The following is an 18,002-nucleotide window of genomic DNA, read 5'->3' on the forward strand; positions in this document are numbered from 1 at the left end:
GTCAGGAGCGAGGACCCAGGCCACAGCACACGGGTCCCTCCCAGCTCTGCACACCCTGGCTGTGCGGCCTTGGGCGAGTCACTTAACCTCTCTGTGCCTCTGAGCAGCCCTGCTTGTTACTGCAGAGATCAGAAGCCCTCCCAGGCTTTCAGCGGGGGCTGGACAGAGCACAGGCGGGGGCTGGCCACGTGGGGACATCTCCTGGACACTCCGCTTCGTGCAGAACACCAAGCTTCCAAATGAGGTGCTCGTCCAAACGCCACTTCTCGGGTCCGCGTTCCCGGGGCTGACGCATGGGCGACGTGCTGGAGGGGTGAGGTGGGGGAGGGCTGGTGGCTAGGGCCGATGAGTCCACGTGGTGGCCACGTCAGCCACGCTGCCCGTTCACCTTCCCAGCAGCCCCATTCCATGCATGAGGGCACGGAGGCCCAAGGCTCGGGCTGACATGCCCGAGGCCCCCAGCACCGGGTGTGCCCCCCCCACTGTCCCCTGGGCTCCAGGTAACATGTGTGCACACGGCAGGCACATTTGGGAGGCCTGTGGGCGGTCTCACCCCTGGCAGACTCTGGGGCACCGTGGACAGGAGGGGAGCCCTGGGGAGGCCAGGCCCCTCCTAGCAGCCCAGCGCCGCCCTCCTGGCCCCTTCCAGCCAGGCTCTCGGACACATGGGGCCCCCAGCCAGCCAGCAGAGCTGGACACATGGGGCCAGTGATGAGCAGCAGGGCTCCTCCCCACAGTCACAGGAACAGCGGCTGCCAGAAGGCCGAAGAAAGGTCTATTGAGTGGAACATTCTCTCTGAAACTCCCGAGCCAGGCCGGGGTTTGTCACTGTCCTGAGGAATCACGAACCCCAGGTGGGAGGGTCCTGGACCCTGGAAATGGGCTGCGCCGGCCCCTCCCCTCCACCCTCACCTCACCTGCCCCTTGGATCACGTGCCTCAAGTTCAAGGGGAGCAGCAGAGACCCCCGGGGGAGGAGGGCTCAGGTGCTGGGCCGTGTGTCTCGGGAAGGCCTGGCTGCCCCGGGTTAGGGTGGTCCGAGGATTCTGGGGCCCGAGGGAGGCAGCGGGGGTGAGACCTGGCCAGGCCGATAGGGGCAGACGGTCTGTGCCCGAGGGAGCGAGACCCGGGAAGCCCCAGGCCGAGAGGTCAGCTTGGACCCTTGCTGGCAGAGGCTGACATTTCCTCAGTTACTAGTTCAGCCAGAAATATTTACAAGTGCCCGTCATGTGCTGTGTTAGTGTCCTGGGCAGCTGAGGCAAAGGACCACCAACTGGGCAGCTGACAGCTACAAAAATTCACTCTCTCACAGCCTGGAGACCAGAAGTATGAAATCAGGGCCTCGGCAGGGCTGCGCCCCCTCCAGGGGCTACAGGGGAGGGTCCTTACCCCCTCCCAGCTCCTGGTGCTGCGGGCCGTCCCTGCGTCCCTGGGCTTGTGGCCGCATCACTCCGATCTCCACTCGGTTGGCCCGTGGCTTCTCCCTGTGTCTCTCGTGGACGTCTTCTTTTAAGGACACCGGTCATTGGATCAGGGCCACCCTTGTGACCTCGTCTTGGCTCCATCACATCTGCAAAGACCCTATTTCCAAAGGAGGTCACGTGCACAGGTGCTGGGGGTCAGGACCCCAACATACCTCCTGGGGACACAGTTCACCCTCAACAGCTGCCAGCCCTGCTGGGTTCTGAGGGGGAGGCCATGAGGGAGGTGGAACTCCTCCCCTCCTGGAGCCAATACTTGAGTGGGGGCAAGACCGACAAGGTGGGGAACAGCCGCTTGGCAGGTGCAAAGGCCCTGAGGCAGGCACCCGGCTGGCGGGGGGAGAGAGAGGGGAGGGGGTAGGAGAGGAAAACAGAGGGTGAGGGACCAGTGCCAGCCTCCCGGCTTCTCCTCCAAGTGAAGTGGGAGCTGAGGGGGCGGAGGCGAGGGTCTCCACCTTCCATTACGGGGCCTCTGCTGCGGGGCTGGGCAAAGGCTGCAGCGAGGTGATCTGTGCACAGAGCAGGAGGCGGGGCGGCCCGTGAACCCCGCCCCGGGCCGCGGGAACCGGACAGAGAAGGGATCTAAGCGCCACCCGTGGGAGGGCTCAGCACAGTCCCCGCCACACACACAGCCACGGGCTAGCGAAGCGTCTCAAGGGCCGCCGCAGCTGTGACCGGGGCGCCCCCAGACCCCCAGGTCACTGGGCCTTGGGGAGGGGCGTCCCCAAAGCTGAGGAGTGGTCAGGGCAGTGGCCTCCCTCATTCGTGCGTTCAGCCCTGCCCTGGGCTACTTGGGGCTGGAGGGTGAGAGGGGCCCGTCCGCGTCTCCCCAGGGCTCACGGGAAAGCAGGTGATACACCTGCCTCTGTTGCGTCGCCCCGTAAGGATGGGGGACCCCCACGCACCTGTTCCCCCACACCCCACACGGTCCCCTCAGGCTCCTGGGCTCCAAGCGGCAGGACGCGGCTGCCTCTGCAGGGACCTCGCTCTGGCCCAGGTCGCCTGGACCTCACCGACAGCTCCCAGCCCCAGTGTGGTGCCAGTGGCGAATGACACCCAGGTGCCACGTAGGAAGACCCAGAGCAGGGTCCGGACATCCGGATCCCCACACGGACACAGCACGTCTTCCGAAGGACGTGGTGTACACGCTGGGGCAGCGGGTTGGCCTCCGCCAGTCAGCTCCCTGGCGCCAGCCATGGACCCCGGGGCCGGGCAGCTGGCAAGGCGCCCAGCAGCTCGCTGGCACTCACTGACCAGCACAGACCCCACCCCGACGGCCCTCCCTAGAAGGCACGGATGGCAGCGGCAAGTCCTAAGAAGCACCTCCAAGCCAAGAACCCGAGGGGGCCTGCGCAACGGGAAGGGGCCCTGGACCCGCGACCGCCCGGATCCCGCGCTCGCTCGGAAGGCTCTGCCTTCAGCAGGACCGGGATGGGTTCCTCCAAGTCCTCTTTTCCTCTAAAGAGGTCTTTGCTCCTGCCTTTGATCTTCCATAAAGCCCTGCGGCTTCTGCTTCGTGTCGGCCGTGACATTGACAATTGTTTATTAGTTCTAAAATAGCTGAAATTCATGTCAAACATTCCGCATGTTAGAAAAATGTTTATGAAGTGTTATCATGGTTTATGTAACTGTGCGTGTTTGGGAAAGCAACATAGGATGTAAGGACCACACAGGCCTCGGGCCTCAGTCCCAGGCCAGGCCTGCCTGGGCAAGGCAGGGTCCCACTCCCCTCCGGAGGCTCTCACCGCCTCTCAGGGTCAGGGAACTGTCCCCCGGTCCCCCGGCCACCCACCAGTGTCGGGGTCAAGGGAGGGCGGTGTCCACCACCTCCACCTCTAGGGCATTACTTAAGCCTCCAGGGGTCTCTCCCACCTGACGGACCCCCGGCCCCAGTCTAGGGGTGAGGACGCTGACCTGTTTGTCTCCCCAGATTCTGAAGTGTCCACTTCTTAGCCACTGGATGGACCTTTCTTTGGTGGCCGCTCCTGTCTGTTCTGGGACACAGGTGCCAGCACAGGCCACCTGGTCTGGCACTAGACGTCTGGGCTTAGTCACGGGCAAGCTCTGAGTCTGCCGACCACTCGGCCCACAACCCTGGACAATTCACTTCACATCTCTGAGCTTCAGCTGTCTTACCTTCAAATCGGGATCAATGCCCACAAGAATGGCTAAAATTAAAAGGACTGACAGGGACTTCCCTGGCGGTCCAGTGGTTGAGACTCCATGCTCCCAACGCAGGGGGCACGGGCTCGATCCCTGGTCGGGGAACTAAGATTCCGCAGGCCGCACCGAGCGGCCAAAAAAAAGGACTGAGTGACAACACTGTGTGGGAAAGATTGGAGCAGCTGGGCTCTCATACCTGCTGGCAGGACCGCCGAACGGGGCGACCGCTGCTGACACAGCGCGGCTGTTTCTTACAGTTAACTACGTGCCATGTGACCCGATGCGTCATCCCTCCACCCCTGGGTGTTTGCCCATAGAAAGGAGAACCTACACTCACGCAAAGCCTGCACAAACAGCAGCTCCATTCACCAAATGTGCATCCACGGGGAGCAGACAAACAAGTGTGGCCCATCCACTCGAGGGAATTCTGCTCAGCAAGAAGAGTGACCGCTGCAAAGGGGACGGGTCGGGTACATCTCAAACGCGAGACTCCAACCAGAAGAGACTACCCGCGGTGTGGCTGCATTCACCTCCGGTGGCAGAATGTGGCCTGGCAACTTCGTGGGGGGGCAGGAGGGGGTGAGATTCCCCAGAAAGAGGCCAGAGGCAGCCTTCCAGGCTGGGGAAAGCCCTGAGCTGCGATCTGGGGGTCACATGGTTGGACGGGTTCATCAAAACTCATCGAACTGAATGTTTCAGGCTGTGGGATGCCTTCAAAAAAATGCCTGCCAGGAGTTAATGCTCAAGAACAGTAATTCCTGTTCAACAAGATGTCCTTCGACTGGGAAGAAAATGTGTCTCCATCCCGAGCAAAATACCCGAAAGACGGATAACGGGAACCCAGATGCACATGCACGAGCGGTCACAGCGACACTGCTCACGGTACTGCAGGTGGGAGCAGCCCGTGTCCATCAAGGGGTGACGGATAAACTAGATGTGGTCCATCCATACAATGGGCTATCAGCCAGTCATAAAAAGGAATGAAGCACCAACACCTGCTACCTCGTGGATGAACCTCAAAAACATGATGCTGAGTGAGCACGGCCAGACACGAGCCACCGCGGACCGCAGGACCCCACTTACAGGAAGCATCCAGCACAGGCACGCCCACCAAGACGGAAAGCAGACTGGTGGTCGCCAGGGGCTGGCGAAGGAGAACAGGGAGTGACTGCTTAATGGACACAGGGTCTCCTTTTGAAGAGATAAAAATGTTTGGGAACCAGATAGAGGTGAAGGTTGCACAACATTGTGAATGTACTAAATGCCCCTGAATTGTTCGCTTTAAAATGGTTAATTTGAGATCATGAGAATTTCACCTTAATTTTAAGAATTAGAATAAAACCTGATCGGGACTTCCGTAGCAGCACAGTGGTTAAGAATCCACCTGCCAATGCAGGGGACACGGGTTCGATCCCTGGTCCGGCAAGATCCCACATGCCGCGGAGCAACTAAGCCCGTGCGCCACAACTACTGAGCCTGCGCTCTAGAACCACGAGCCACAACCACTGAAGCCCACGCACCTAGAGCCCGTGCTCCACAACAAGAGAAGCCACCGCAATGAGAAGCCCGCGCACCGCAACGAAGAGTAGCCCCCGCTCGCCGCAACTAGAGAAAGCCCACGTGCAGCAACGAAGACCCAACGCAGCCAAAAATAAATAAATAAATAAATTTATAAAAAAATTAACATAAAACGTGATCAAGGTTTAGAAGAGCCTAACCGTGGGTGTGCAGTGTTCCGGGTACACACGGCCGGCAGAGCTCACACACCCCATCGACCGGCAAACCCCGGGGGGCGGCGGGGGAGCAAAGGCACAGCCGGACAAGAGAAGCAATTCGCCCGACAACCCATCACTTGACCTCGTGCGCTCCCAGTGCCCACCCTGGGCAGCTCCCAGTGAACAAGAGCCCGTGCGAGGGCTGGGGGACGGCCACCCTGACTCCCCACCATCACAGTACCTTCAGGGGCCCCCTAATTTGCTCTTTTGTCCAAGGTCATTCAAGCTGTTCAATCAATAAAATAAAGACTTAAATTCTGCACCCCAGAGAGTTTACCATCTGACAGGGAGCACGAGGTAGCCACAAAAATCCCCTTCTGGAAAGAGCTGGGGAACAAGCAAGTCCTCAGACCATCCCGGCCACACCAGAGCCAGGGGACCTGGGTTTGTTGGAGGCCCAGGTGCGACTGCTGGGCCCCAGCCCTGAACATGCAGTGGCCCCCCCGCCGGGCCTGTGAATATTTGGAAAACCCCTACACCCCTCGCCCTGTCACTGTGCCCTCCAAACCTCCAGAGGACGAGGCTCCTAGCCGCCCCAGAGGTGCTGCCGGCGGCTAGCGGCGTGCATCAAGGGCACCTCGCCCCCAGGACCCTGAGACCAGCAGGGACAGAGACCTTGATCTCCGTTCCCATGTCCTCATTATTTAACATTTTTTTAAGGCCCTAACATTCTGACTTTTAATATTTTCAACTCTCGTTTCTCGTAAAACAACAGTATTAGTATTTCTGAAAAGACACATGGCCCATTAATGTATCTTTATGATGTGTGCGGGATCCGTGGTGTGTGGGCCATGGCTTTCCAACCTCACACTCCAGCCCACGAGGCCTCGTTACAGCATCTTTGTCGACACAGGCTCCCTCGCGCGCTGCAGGAAGACGCAGCTTTATTGCCCGCGAGGTGCCGGTGGACAGCCGGGCTCAGGGCTGCGATCACTCCCGTCACAGACACCTCCTCGCCTCCGCTCCTCTCCTGGAACCCCAGACCAAGTCATCCCGCCCTACAGCGACTGTATACAGTTCCCACACGCGCTCCTATAAATTCCCGCAGCCCAAGGAAGCCAGGGCCGCTGTGCGCAGACACACAGCGTCCGGGAGCGCTGCCATCGTGGTCCGGGCTGTTTATATCTGGGGACAAGCAAGCAGAAAAACGAGTTTTCAGCTTCCTGGAGGCCCAGAACTGCTGGCCTGGCTCCTCACGGGCGCCACGGCCCTGGTGACCGGGACGCCATGTCCAGGGGCAGAACCGCCTTCGCTGACGGCCTTGCCCCCTAAGCCCGTGGCCTACCTGGCCACAAGGCTGAGGGGTCAGCGCCCTCCTCAGCTGCTGACCCCCAAACGGCCAACAAACAAAGCAATCTCAAGAGTGCATGTTTGGGAGGTCTCAGTGGGCCAGGCAATGCCCAGGCTCCCCAACACGGGCAGTTCTCCCATCAAATGCCCACGCCCACCAGGAGGCAGACACCCCAGAAGCCACCATTGTCCCCAAAAGGAAGCTGAGGTGGGTGACAGTCCAAGGCACCAGGTTTGGCCCCAGGCCCCTCTGCCCCCCTCCCCAGAGCCTCCACCCTGCGGCCAGCGAAGGCTGTTTCAGGAGGATGTGGGAGATTCAGTGAAATCCCAACCAAAATCCCAGAAAGTTATTTTGTGGATATTGACAAACTGATTCTAAAGTTCACATGGAGAAGAGGCAAGAGACCTAGAATGGTCAACACAATATTGAAGGAGAGAACAAAGTCGGAGGACTGACTACCCGACTTCAAGACTTCCTGAAAAGATACAGTAATGAAGACAGTGTGGTATTGGGGAAAGAATAGACACATAGATCAATGGAACAGAACAGAGAGGCCAGAAATAGACCCACACAAATATAGTCAACTGATCTTGGACAAAGGGCCAAAAGCAATACAATGGAGCAAAGACAGTCTCCTCAACAAATGGTGCTGGAACCACTGGACACCCGTCTACAAGCAAAAGATGAATCTAGACACAGACCTTACACCTTTCACGGGAATTAACTCGAAATGCATCATAGACCTAAATGTAAAGTGCAAACTATAAAACTCCAAGAAGATAACAGAGGAGAAAACCTAGATGACTTGGGCCTGGTGATGCCTTTTCAGATACAACACCAAAGGCAGGATCCATAAAAGAGAAAATTGATAGGCTGAACTTCACTAAAACGAAAAACATCTGTTCTACAAAAGACAACTTCAAGAGAATGAGAAGACAAGCCACAGACTGGGAGAAAATATTTGCAAAAGACACATCTGATAAAGGACTGTTAACCAAAATATACAAAGAACTCTTAAAACTCAGTAAGAAAACAAACAACCCAACTGGAACTGGGCCAAAGACCTAAACAGGTATCTTAGCAAAGAAGATATACAGATGGAACATAAGCACATGAAAAGATGCTTGCCGTCATACGTCACCAGGGAAGTGCAAATTAAAACAATGAGACACCACTATATCACTCTCAGAATGGCCAAAATCCAGAACACTGACATCACCAAATGCTGGTGGGGATGTGGAGCAACAGGAACTCTCATCACTGCTGGTGGGTATGTGAAATGATGCAGCCACTTCGGAAGATAGTTTCTTACAAAACTAAACATACTCTTACCACGTGAACCAGCAATTGTGTTCCTTGGTATTTACCCCAAAAGGATGAAAACTTATGTCTACACAAAAGCCTGCACACAGATGTTTAAAGCAGCTGTATTCATAGTTGCCAAAACTTGGAAGCAACCAAGATGTCCTTCAGCAGGTGACAGATGAATAAACTGTGGTGCATCCAGACAGTGGAATATTATTCGGCACTAAAAAGAAATGAGTTATTAAGCCATGAAAAGACATGGAGGAACCTTAAATGCATTTAACCAAGTGAAAGAAGCCAATCTGAAAAGGCTACATACTGTGTGATTTCAATTCTATGACATTCTGGAAAAAACAAAATTATGTAGACAGTAAAAAGATCAGTGGTCGCCAGGGCTTGAGGAAGAGGGATGAAGAGATAAAGCACAGAGGATCTGGGGGGCAGTAAAAATACTCTGTATGATACTGTAGTGGTGGATACAAATGTCCAGACCCGTAGAATGTACGTCACCAAGAGTGAGCCCTGATGTCAACTGTGGACCCTGGGCGGTGACGAGGTGTCAGTGCAGGGTCACCGGTTGTAACAAATGCACCAGCTGGTGGGGGGCGTGGATAATGGGGGAGGCTGTGAACATGGGGGGCAGGGGGCATACTATGGGAAATCTCTGTACCTCCCTCTCAATTTTTTTGTAAATTTAAAACTGCTCTAAAAAATAAAATCTTTGTGTTAAAACAAACAAACAAAACACTATTCAGAGGTGAACTATATAAGGTACTGAGATTTTTTTTTCCCCTTTTTGCACAATTTTTGAGCACTCTGGGGTTAATGGTTGTCTTTTTTTTTTTTTTTCTCATTCTATATTCTTATCAGTACATAATTCCCAAAGGGATCAGCCATTGTCTACATCTCTTCTCAATCCGGCCGAAGCCCTCCGGGAGGCCTCCTGCCGGGCCACCCGGCTGCACCCCTGACCCTGGCGACCCCGTGGGGACCCTTCTCTAGAGCCCAGCCCCGCACTCCCTTGGCTGACGCCCTGTTTGCTGCAACACAGACCCTGCAGCCTGCCTAGGGAGCCCGCCTCGCCCATAAGAACTCGAGTCCACCTTAATGCCTGGCAACGAGCGCCTAGGTAGATGCTTCCAGGCTTGAAGTCATGGTCTTGGGAACGCAGACTTTGCTCCACCGCCCTCCAGCCTCCAGAGTCACTGAGGGGAATTCTGAAGGCCTGCTGCGTCCTGATCCCTGCCTAGGACCTCTCCTTCCTTTCTGGAAGCTTCCAGGATTGCCTCCTCACACCAGGTGCTTGGAAACGTTGCCCCAAGATGCCCAGATGCGGGGCTTGCCCATCACACAGTTCTGGCCCCTCAAGGTCCTTTCCTTGTGGACACGTGCGTCCTTCCATTTGGGGAAATTTTCTTATATTATTCCTTCAACTGTGGACAGAATCTGCCAGGGTTAGAATCACTTTGGGATCGCCCTGTTCATACATCCGTTTAAGAAATGTGTGTGTATGATCCAGCAATCCCACTCCTGGGCATATATCTGGAGAACTTGAAAAGATACACACACCCCAGTGTTCACTGCAGCATTATTTACAATAGCCAAGACATGGAAGCAACCTAATGTCCACCAACAGATGAACGGATAAAGAAGATGGGGTACCTATATACAATGGAATACTACTCAGACATAAAAAAGAACAAAATAATGCCATTTACAGCAACATGGATGGACCTAGAGATGATCATACTAAGTGAAGTAAGTCAGACAAACATCATATGATATCACTTATATGTGGAATCTAAAAAAATGATACAAATGAACTTATTTACAAAACAGAAGCAGACTCACAGACATAGAAAACAAACTTATGGTTACCAAAGAGAAAAGAGGGGGAGAGATAAATTAGGAGTTTGGGATTAGCAGATACACACTACTATATATAAAACTGATAAATAAGAAGTTCCTACTGTATAGCACAGGGAACTACATTCAATATCTTGTAATAAACTATAATGGAAAAGAATCTTAAAAAAAAAAGGAAACGTGTGTGGAGCACCGCCACGTGCCCAGTGGTGGGACAAGGAGATGGCATTCTGAAGTTACCCGGACCATCAAGAGGCCACTGAGACCTGCACCGTGTGAGCCTGTGAGAGAAGGGCCTGACCCAATCTGCAGTCCAGGAGGGCTGCCCTGAGGAGGTGGTGCTTGGGCCAAGACCTCAAGGATGCCCAGGAGTTGGCTAGATGGAGGGGGAGAGCTGGCCACAGAGGATTCCCGCCAGGTGGGCATCAGTGGGCCCGTCCAGGAGGGATCAGACCTCAAGGCTCTGAGGAGGTTGCTGGCTGGCAGGGCTGAAGAAGCAGGAGTTTGGCCCAGGGAGCCATTAGCAGCAGGCGGAGAAGAGGAAGGGTCCCACGGAAGGGACAGCCCACCCTGGCCGGCCCTGGGCTGTGTGCCTAAGCTACCCCATGCTTAGAACAATCTGGCTAGGCGGAGCGGGCCAGCCCCTCTGCAGATGAGCAAAGGGCTCACTGCCCCGAGGCGCCTGCAGCAGATTCCACCCTGAGTCCGTACAACCCTGAGAGGAGGCACCTCCCTCCCCTCACCCTTGTCCTGTCTTTATTTCAAATGTTGATAATTTGTTCATCATGGGATTTTTTTCCTATGAATTTTGATCTTTTAAAATAGTGTATCAAAATATTATTGACCATTTCTTTAAAAACTAAACATGCAACTGCTCTACAAACCAGCCATTGCATCTTGGGCTTATATCCCAGAGCAATAAAAACTTGTGTTCAGGACTTCCCTGGTGGCGCAGTGGTTAAGAATCCGTCTGCCAATGCAGGGGACACGGGTTCGAGCCCTGGTCCGGGAAGATCCCACATGCCGCGGAGCAACTAAGCCGGTGCGCCAGAACTACTGAGCCTGTGCTCTAGAGCCCACGTGCCACAACTACTGAAGCCCGTGCGCCTAGAGCCCGTGCTCTGCAACAAGAGAAGCCAAAGCAATGAGAAGACCGTGCACCTCAAAGAAGAGTAGCCCCCGCTCACCACAACTAGAGAAAGCCCACGCACGGCAACGAAGACCCAACACAGCCAAAAATAAATAAATAAAAGAAAACTTGTGTCCACAGATACTTAGGTGTGGTCACCCACACAGGGCCCAGATGTCCTTCAAGAGCGAATAAATGGACACATGCGGCCCGTCCACACTGCGGAGCTCCATCACGCAGTGATAAAGAGAAAGAAGCTGCTGTACAAATGCCAGTGACTCGGGAGGAGCTCAGGGCGTTTTGCTGAGTGCAAAAGCTAGTCCCAGAAGGTCACACACAGTGTGATCCCATTTATAGAGTATTTTTGGAATAACAGATTCTAGAAATGGAGAACAGATTAGTGGCTGCCAGGGTTTAGGGACAGGGGCCGGAGGGAGGGGGTGTGTTTATAAAAGGACAAGCGTAAGGTCACAAAGGGTGCTGGGAATGTTCTCTGTCTCAGCTTTGGTGGTGGGTCCAGGAAACTACAGAGGAGATGAAACCATGTAGAATTTAAGACACACACCAGTGCAGGTAACGTATCACCAAGGAAGGCAGCCATGCCTTCCATGTAAAGGGCACACAGGACCTCTCTGCATTATTTCTTACAGCTGCATGTGACTCCACAACCATCTTGATAAAAATTTCATTAAAGCAAAACACAGAAATGTAAGTTACGTCTGTTGTTTGCTGAGCTTTTGGTGTGCCTTAAGTTTTGTACCCTCTCCTCACCCAGATCCAGCCCTGGTGGGACCCTCTGACCGCACGGACACCCCTCCTCTCCTCCTGACCCAGACCTCAGCAGGCCCAGCTGGGTCCTTTGCCAGGTCTCCTGCGCAGCCCAGCTCAGAGCCGGGGCGCAGCCCTCCAGCATGGAGCACGTGGGCGTGGAGCCCCCTCCACAAGCCCACTTCTCATCTTCCTGCAAGAATCAGTTGCACCCAGACTCAGGGAAGATGGCGCTCCAGCACTTTCCCGCAGTTGAAAAATAAAACGCATCTCAGAAATGGAAGCAACGTGAAAGTCTATGAGCAGAAATGGCTAAATTCAGTGAGGTCACTCATAGGGAGGGACGCCCTGGAGCTGCTAGGATGGAATGAGGGAGATCGGGCTTCTAAGACTAGCCTGATCCTACAAACTGCCTGAGAGCTTGCTAAAACTAGATTCCCCGGTTTCACCTCTGACCTGCTGGCTCCGAGTCTCCATACCAGCCTGGACATCGATCCATCCATCCATCCGTCCATCCATCCACTTATCTGTCCATCTATCTCTCTATCCGTCTATCCATCCATCCATCTATCCAGCCACTTATCTGTCCATCTATCTCTCTATCCGTCTATCCATCCATCCGTCTATCCATCCACTTATCTGTCCATCTATCTCTCTATCCGTCTATCCATCCATCCGTCTATCCATCCACTTATCTGTCCATCTATCTCTCTATCCGTCTATCCATCCACTTATCTGTCCATCTATCTCTCTATCCGTCTATCCATCCATCCGTCTATCCATCCACTTATCTGTCCATCTATCTCTCTATCTGTCCATCCATCCATCCGTCTATCCATCCATCTCTGTATCCATCTACGTCTCAATCCATCTATCCACAGATGCATCTATGTCTCCGTCATTCTGTCTACCTGTCTCCGTCTGTCTGTCTACCATCTACCATCTCTTTACCTTCCTTCCATGCACTACAACAGACACAGAAAAATTTGTGTTCAATAAGGACCCCAGATGACTCCAACATCAAGGTGTGCAAAACATGCTGTGCTAAAGACTGTGTGTGCTTCTCATTAGCTGCTCAATTAAATCACCTTCAGGTATGTTAAAATCCTGAATCTTTCGGCAGCTCCCCAAAAAGTTAAACAGGGAGTCACCATGTGACCCATCACTTCCACTCCTAGGTATCCACCCAAGAGAACTGAAAACAGGTGTTCAATCAAAAAATGTCCATGAATGTTCATAGCAGCACTGTTCACTGCAGCCAAAAAGTGGGAAATAACAAATGTCCATCGACAAGTAAATGGATAAATAAAATATCTATTCATACAATGGAATATCATTCAGCCCCAAAAAGGAATATTGACACATGCTACAGTATAGATGAACCTTGGAAAAATTATGCTCAGTGAAAAAAGCCAGACACCATAGAACAGATAGTGTGATTCAACTTATATGAAATGTCCAGAACAGGCAGATCCGTAGAGACAGAAAGCAGGTTAGGTGTTGCCAGGGGAGTGATAGCTAATAGGTACGAGGTTTGCTTTTGGGGTGACGAAAATGTTCTGAAATTAGTGGTGATGGCTGCACAAATTTAGGAATGTACTAAATGTACACTTTTAAGACAGTTAAAATGCACAGGTAAGTGGTTACACAGAGAAAGATCTGGCAAGAAACAGTCAGCCCAAGCAGAGGTTACCCTGGGAAGGGGACAAGGGGTGACAATAAAAAGAGACTTTGGCCTTGTTTGTAGTGTTTTACTGCTTTGCAAGGTGGGTCATCCTTACCGTTCTTGTGTTATCAAAAGGAATTTTAAAAATAGGGTGCTGAGCGTTGAGGCCAAGCGGAGGGAGGGCTGCGGGTGCCTCACCCTCTCCCTCCCCCAAGAAATCCCAGGCCCCCTTCACCCTCCCAACTGCCCAGGCCAGGCCTACCGCCGGCCGCCCCTCCCCCAGCCAGGTCATCCAGAGCCTGTCTGCAGTGAGGGTGGGGACCGCAGCCCCAGACATCACAGAAGCCCCACCACCACAGGGCTATGCTAATAGGTGACCCATTTATCTGGGGGCCAGTGCCCCCCACATCACCCTCCCACCCCATCCATCAATCCAGTAACCCAAACAGCAGGCAGAACAGGCCCGCCTTTTGAAGGTACATTTGCAAAACGCTTTGAAGCCTTATCTCCGACCCCTCCCAGCACAGGGATAAAAGCCCAGGAGAACGCCTCACCTCTGGGCCAGCATTTTGCCTCCAGCTGTCTGCTGGGGAAGCTGGGCCAGGGGCCCGGGAGCCCTGGTTCACAGCTCCAGCCCCCAGGTGTGAGAGGGGCTGGCTTCTGGGAGCTGCTCCTGACTCCCTGCTTCCCTGGCCGGGATGGCCCTACCTGCTCCGGCCTCGATCTGAAGCTGAAGACTGGGGGGCGGCGGGGGGGGCCATGGAGCAGCCCCCAAGCTCCGACGCCTGGCCGCAGTCTCCTGGACAACATGCCCTCCGAGGGAGGGGCGGGCGGGTGACGCTGGTTAGATCCTCCCATCCCCCCCGCTCCTAGCTCCCTAGGGCTTCAACTTTGAATGAATGCATGCATGATGGCAGGATACAATCCCATCTAATCCTCACATCCACCCTGCAAAGTGGGCATCTCTGTCTCTGGGTTACAGATGAGTAAACTGAGGCTCAGGGAGCGCTTCTGGGCGCCCGATTCTGGCAGCCAAAAGTCTCCTAAGCAGGAGGGAAGTGTTAGCATCAGGGTCACGACCATGTGTGCCCAGAGCCCAGGACAGAGCTCTGTAGATGGTGAGATGAAGAAATGAGTGAATGAGTGAACAAACGACTGGGCAGGAGCTGAGTACCTGCCCCCACCCCCACACCCTCTTCCCAAACCCTCCCCCCAGTCCCGCACTCCAGACCCTCCCCACAGACCTCACCCCCCAGACCTCCCCCCAGACCCTCCCCCCAGACCCTCCCCCCAGATGCCCCTCCTCAGGCTGGGCGGTGCCCCCAGCTGCCCTTGCTCTTCCTTCCCCCTCCTCCACCCACCGCCCCAGAGGCAGAGAAGCTTTGCCTGCTGCTTCTGGAAGCTGCTGGCCTACCCAGTGGCACCTGTGCCTGAGCCCTGGCCAGCTGCAGCTCTCCCGATGGCCCCTCAGTCGCGGCACAGCGGGAGGGGCGCCCCAGGCCTCACAGGGCGTTTTCCTGGACTTTCGTGTCCACCGAGCTGATCCAGCCTTCCCAGGCAGGGCCTTGGCGGCGGCCGGTCAAATGAATGGAGAAACTGAGGCCTGAACCAGGGTCCCACAAGCTGCCGGGCTTGGGAAGGGACCACACCACCCCTCCCTGACCCCGTGGACCCCGCCACCCCACGGGCACTCTCCAGCCACTCAGCCTCGCCCCCCTGTTCCCACCCTACGTCACCCTTCAGCCCTCTCCTCCCTCAGGTGTCAGCGGAAGCCTCCTGCTCTGCACCCGATCTCAGGGCGCCCTCACCCTGTCGCAAAAAGGCCTTTGCTTCCTCTTCCCCACGGCACCGGCACCACCTCCAGCTCACGTGACCAGGGCGATCATGTATCACCAGGGCCACACTCAGCGGGGCTCTGGAAAGAGGTGCCGCCCTCCTGTCACAGCCGGGACCTAAGGCTGCTGCGTCTCCCCAGCTCACCTGCACCAGGCTGGCCCCACCGCTCCCAACCCATGGGGCCTGTATTAACACAGGAACGAACGTCATATGTTCAGTGTCCGCACACGTCTGGGGCGGAGGGGGTGGGCCTGAATGAAGCTGTGCCCCCCCCATCTCCCCTGCCCCTGGGGATTACTGGTCCCTGCACAGTGGCGGCAGCAAGGGCAGGAGGTGTCACCTGGGAGTGTCAGGCTGATGTGGCCTTGGCCTGGCTGGACAGTGGAGCTTTATTATCTTCGGGTCTGGGTGCGGGGCAGGTGTAGGGCTGGGAGAAGAGCCAGCCCACCTGCCCCGGCAGGGTTTCTCAGGGGGCACGCACTGGGGCCCTGTGTGTTCTCCCCCACTCCTGCAGACTCTGGGCCCTGACAGGTCCTCAGGTCAAGGCCGCTTCCCCAGAACCGCAAGGCCCATGGCTGCAGTGCATGAGCTCCTGGTCTCCCAGGGGCAGCGGGGACCGTCCCAGACTCCAGGATCAGCCCCATGCCCGCTGCCCCCTTCCCGGGCTCACAGGCTGCCAGGCCCACTACGGCTCCCTGTGGGCTACGCCCCATCCATGGCGGACACTGTCAGTATCTCCATCTTCAAGGTTGGGGTGGGCCACCCGGGAAGGGGTGGGAGTGACTCCTGACTGCGCAGCCCAACCCTCCCCTGAGACTGGGGCTCCCCGAGCCCCCCACTATGTGGCCAGAAGAAGACAGACATGCTTCTTCCCCTCAGGGCTGCAGCATCCTGGGGGAGCAGGGCCTGTCACCTCTGACCTGCATACAGGGTGCCTGGTGGTGGGTGCCGGGGTTGCCGTGGAGGCATAGGGGGACTCGTCCTGGCAAGACATCCAGGAGGGGCTCACCTGGGCATCTGAGCCAGGCTGTAGCACTAGGAACCTTATCAACAAAAAAGCAACGTTTATGGTGCACCAACTGCATACCTGACTTGTGTGAGTGCTGGCGCTGACCAGGTCTCCATCTGGGGGTTCAGTCTAGGAGAGACTGAGCCCTGAAGGGGGGTATGGATCCCCAGAGGGGACAGGTGGTCTGATGGGACCAGCAGAGCTTCCCAGTGTCACAGCCAGACGCCTCCCAGACTCCCTTAGAAACAAGCACACCCACTGTCTCACCCACTTCAGAGGGTCTCAGACCCTCCGCCTCTACCTTGCAGCCCATCATGGGCCCCAGGCCAGGAGTCCCCAGGCCAGACATGAACACACAGAGGTGGGGGGAGAGTTTGAGAAAGAAGCTTGTGGGGGGGTGTACGAGGCGGGTGGGTGCATCCTGGGACCCCACCCAGGGGAGGCCCGCCCCGCAGGGCCTGACTCCCCACGTGCACAGAGGGGCTGCATCGTGGCGGGAAGGCTGAGGTGCCGCTCTCAGACACACCTGGGTTCAAGTCCTTCAGCAGGTGATGCCCTGTGCTGGGCACCTCACCTCCCTGGCCTCGGTTTCCCCCCGAGAGGAGAGGGCAAAGGTGCTGCTACAGGAAAGCCCTTGGCCTCTGGCCCACATTCAAGGACAGCTGTTGTGATTCCAGCAGGATGGGGGGAATAGGGGGCCCTGGCTGCAAAGCGGGAAGACACCTATTCGTCCTCCAGCCCGCACCCGCCATGCAAACAGGTCGGCCAGAGGGAGGGGACAGGACGCCCTCAGGGATGTCAGGTGCAGCTGCTCGCTTCCCCAAGACGGGGTGGGAGCAGTGGCCTCTCCGCAGCCCAGCGGCCGCACCAGAACCCAGACAAGGCCCGAAAGAAATCAGGGCACACAGCAAATGAGGCCAGAGGCCAGAGCCCAACACCGGTGTCCTGCCCCAAGGCCAGGCTGGGGCTGGGGCTGACCGGCAGGCAGGGCAGGAGCCAAGGGCTGGAGCTGCTGGGCAGAGCGTGGGCAGTGGATGGTCACACCCGGCCCCCGGCCCTAGAGAGCATTTCAGCTTTTTAAAAATCAACTTTATTCTTACAAAACTAAACATGCTCTTACCATACCATCTAGCAATCATGCTCCTTCACACTTACCCAGAGGATTTGAAAATTATGTCCACACCAAAACCTGCACGTGGATGTTTATAACAGCTTTATTCATAACTGCCACAACTTGGTTGCAATCAAGATGTCCTTCAGCAGGTGAATGGATAAATAAACTGTGATACACCCAGACAGCGGAGTATTGAATAATATTCAACTGAATAGCACTAGAAAGAAATGAGCTATCAAGCCATGGAAAGATACAGAGGAAACGTAAATGCATTTTACTAGTGAAAGAAGCCAATCTGAAAAAGCTACAGACTGCGTGATTCCACCCTATGCCATTCTGGAAAAGGCAGAACTATGGAGACAGTAAAAAGAGCAGGGGTTGCCAGGGGTTAATGGGGAGGGAGGGATGAACCGGTGGAGCACAGAGGACGTTTAGGGCAGTGAAACTACTCTGTATGATACTGTAAAGCTGGATACACGCCCTTATACATTTGTCCAAACCCGTAGAATGTACGTCACCAAGAGTGAGCCCTGATGTAAACCGTGGACCCTGAGCGGTGACGAGGTGTCAGTGCAGGTTCACCGGTTGTAACAAACTCAC

Source organism: Balaenoptera physalus (assembly GCF_965194825.1).
Source record: "Balaenoptera physalus genome assembly, chromosome: 16".
NCBI classification, from domain to species: Eukaryota; Metazoa; Chordata; class Mammalia; order Artiodactyla; family Balaenopteridae; genus Balaenoptera; species Balaenoptera physalus.